This window comes from Etheostoma cragini, chromosome 4 (genome assembly GCF_013103735.1).
Source record: "Etheostoma cragini isolate CJK2018 chromosome 4, CSU_Ecrag_1.0, whole genome shotgun sequence".
Classification (NCBI taxonomy): domain Eukaryota; kingdom Metazoa; phylum Chordata; class Actinopteri; order Perciformes; family Percidae; genus Etheostoma; species Etheostoma cragini.
This window is the reverse complement of record NC_048410.1, coordinates 29,403,942-29,408,212: the sequence shown is the minus strand read 5'-3', so window position 1 is coordinate 29,408,212 and position 4,271 is coordinate 29,403,942.

Genomic DNA, 4,271 nt, shown 5'->3' with positions numbered 1-4,271 from the left:
CTTATGCACCCTGTATTTTAACATAGGGGGGTGTATACTTATGCCCCTGTATTTTAACATAGGGGGGTGTATACTTATTCACTCACAAAAAATTATGTCTTAAAGGTTGGATATTAATATTTTTAATCAAGGCATTAAGATCAGTTCCCAAAAGTTGTTTTAGTTTATTCCTCTTTTTTAAACTTTAGTATGGGTATGAAAGCTTACAAGCACAACTGTATATTGTTTATGAAAACCAAGTACTCCGGAGAATATTAAAATGTTGTGTATATATGTTGATTGTTGCATTTCCACTGTTTAGAATAAAAACACCCGCTCCATTTTTCCTTTTCAGTTTTCGAGGTCGCTTCTGCTTCTTCTCCTCTTCCAGGAAAACACATCCGCGTTACATAAGGTACATCATATGTATACTCAAGTTAGCTGTGCATTGTGGCTATTTTATCACACATATATGTGTGTATGTTCATCTGATGAGCCGGTGGCACAGGGAAAGCAAAAAAGCCTTTTGTACATGGTACATCCAACAATTTTGCTATTTTGAACTGGGTTTGCCAATGGATGCAAACTCTTCATTTTGAAGGAGACATGAGGCATTTCAGATTTTATCTTTGCTGTTTGGGAATTGTAGAGATTAGAACAAAACAAGACTTAGTTTTGAAAACGCGTGTAAGCAGTTGTAAAATACTGTAAAGTACTCACAGTTTTCTCATTTGCTAAAACACAAATCCAATCCAATAGCTAGTTGTGCAATCTGTTGTCAATGCCTTTAAACCATTTCACATGGTTACACACACATCCTGCACTCCAATGCACAAGCCATACATACCGGTAAACACAAGTGGCACCAATCAAATGCAAATAGAGAACACGTGTCATTGATTGAACACAACCACTCAAAATCGATTTCACCTGTTTCTAACGATGTGACACAACCAGTACACAGAGGCTGCTACGCTCGGTGCCTCAGGAGGGAAATATTACTTGTGATGTTGACGAAGTGCTCTGGCCTGACAAGAGGAAGCACATTGATCACATGTCTACTGCTTTGATTTGTGTCCCTTACAGCAACGTTTCCCAAACTCAGTGTCGGGACCCAAAATGGGTCCCAGACCCGTTTTATTGGGTCAGTAAAATGCATATCAATCTTATGGGAATGAGCGTTCTTTTTTGCTACACTGGTCGGTTTAGCTCAAATGCTTTGGGTTTTTCTCTCTGTCCTCTCTTATCCTAGGAGGGGATAAGAACATGAGTTGAGAAAGGGGTGAGACACAGAAAGGAGAATAAAGACCTTGTCTGTTTTTGGTTACTTTTATAATGGAATGAATATACTTCATAGACATTTAAATTCATGGTTTGTGCTGTCTTTTGTCCACAGTTTAAAAATGTAGACGTTACAATGATTCATGGTGTATTTTTGTAAATTTGGGTCCTGGGAAGACACCAAATTTCTCTTTTGGGTCTTGAGCTGAAAAAGTTTGGGAACCACTGCCTTACAGTATTGTATAACATAGTATTGTGCACTGTAGGCTGTATAGTGGACAAACTGTATGGTTCTGAACAGCGTGCTTTCCATTTGTTCCAGTAATGACTGCTCCATAGATTTGGACTGGTTTCAGGTTCATATCAACAAAGAATCACAGAGACAATGGACAAGTTTGGGAAATGCAGGGTGCAGTACTGTGTGTACAGTACAGTAAAGATAGGGGTACAAGGAGGTGGATGAACAAAACAATTTCAAAGAGCCATGCAGAGTAGTAATTTCGGATCAATTTGAAGCTACTGTGATAGAACATGCTTTGTTCTTTAAAAGACAATAAGAGAGAAATATGAAATTTGTTTTGATATTAAAAATGTACTTTTCCCTGAGAACTATTTTTCTGACATGGTACAGCGTTGTGTCCAATCTCTCAGTGGACACATCTGGACCACAGATATCTCGCAGCAAGACTTCTTTGGACATATAGGGGCACATCACCAATGGTGGCACTCCCAATAAGAGTGTGGATCGGACCGCGTTTTTCTGTCTAAGCCCTGATTCATAAAGGAGGCTCCGCCCTCCGTCACCACCCACCAGGTACGGGTTTATAGCGGAACGCCCTATCTGTCGCGTGCTGAGTGGCTGCGGAGCGCTCCGGCGTCCGGCAAAAATAGCAGCTGTGTGTATCTCTGTGTGTACCCCAACAGAGCAGTAACCCAACCCGTCCCGAGACAGGTCTTAAGATATTTATGTCCGAGCCCGACACAGTTCAAATCTTTTTTTTTTCTCATACTAATGACACATGTCTATTTGTTTGTGTAGGAAGCCTCTGACATTAAGCAACCGTAGGAAGCCATTGGGAAACCGATGAACACATCAGCGCACACTGGACAACACACACTTTAATAAGCTGTTTCATTTAAAATGTCCAGTTCCTGATTGCTTCGTTTCCGACGAGGACATAAAAACCAGCGGGGGGGGGGGGGGGGGGGGGGGGGGGGGGGACTCGTTACCTCCAGGGAACACGTTATGCAATGAATAACATCGGGGTTAAAATCCTGTTTCTGGTGAGATAATGAATGAAGTCGGCTTTCAGTCTGCACCGCAAACACCGGGTACAAAACTCTGCTCTGGTCAGATTTACACGTCTGCTTCCTCTTTCTCTCTTTTACACACACACACACACACACACACACACACACACACACACACACACACACACACACACACACTGAGTTCTCTTAAAGGAGCTGCAGAACCATTTTCCAACAAGTGCCTTATTGTGCTGATATGACCGAGCCCGACCGAACCCCAACAGAATTTCCAAATATCTGTCCAAACCTGACCCGGCCCGTTGGGTCCCGTTGGGTCCCGTATGGTCCCACTGGGTCCCGTATGGTTCCTTTAACATTAGCAGCTACGGGCAGGATTGAGACAGGGACCAGGTGAACTTAACCCTTGTGTTGTCTTCCCGTCAAAATTGAAAATCAACACTTACTTGATGCTTTTTATCGATGTTTTTACCTTTTTCTTTTGTTTTTGTCTCTTTTTCTCTACACTTTTGATGCTTTTTTAAAATGTCTATCACTTTTTTGACATTTAATACAATGTAACACTAACTTATTAACTTTAGTGTTACAGTTTTTTTTGGAATTTATAGTCAAGAAACCTCATTTATAGGAAATTATACCTAATGTTTGAGTTAGAAAAGCAGAAATTAGGAATTATTGAGACTAAAATTAAAGGAATGGATGTTGATGATAATCACAGACTGGAATATGTCAACTTTTACTCAATACTATTTCAAAAAAACTTCCATTTGTTTTAAATGCTATAAAATTGAATAAGACGCCACAAAATGAATGAAAGTAGAGATTTGTACTTGGCAAAGAGCGTTGGGTGGAATCAATCATGTTATTTTGGGGAATTAAAAAGAACACTGATATAGGACAACATGGGGACAACATGAGGACAAGATGGGGACAACATGAGGGTTAGTTGAAAACATACCTTGTTGTCATGTCAGGGCCCTGTTCATGTAGCACAGACATTTTAGTTGCAGTTTATGTCTGTTAAGAGGCAGAAAGGCTCTCTAAAACTTGCCCCAACAACTGGCATTTAGCTCAGTGGAAGCTTGTACACCTTGCTACAGCTCCTCTGTGTTGCCTGCTGATTCAGGTCTATTTTTTTATTTTTTTATTCAAAGTACACGCATATTTATGATGATCAAGATAATGTAAAAAATGGCCGTATTTCTCCTTTAAGTGAGACGCCAGCCCCCCCCCCCCCCCCCCATGAGGAAACCCTGGATCGCGTTCTTTGGGTCATGAAGCCACCATTCTATCTAAATATTCTGCATGACTTGAACACCACTGTTAAACTTTGGGATCTCCACAAGAATGAAAAAAAAAGGTGAAATTGAAGACTATTTTATGCAGAATATAATATACAGAATGAGAATGGCCCAGCAGCAGCGTTAACAAAGAGGTGTGTGTCCATGTGTGTATTGGCTCAATGCATGCCTGTTTCTATAAAGCCTCTGTCTACATAAAGTAGATTTACTAATGCAGAAATTATTTGTTAAATACTGATAAAAGCATAAGGCTAAATGACCTTGGAAATAGATTTTTTTGTGATAGGCAAATTAAAAAAATCCAAATTTTTGAACTCGGAATGAACTCTGATATAAAAAGATGAGTGGATTCAGAGAGTGGAGCATGGAGGAGAGAGAGAGAGAGAGAGGTGACTGGACAGAGTGAGAGAGTAAGAGAAAGAGAGAGAGAGAGAGAGAGAG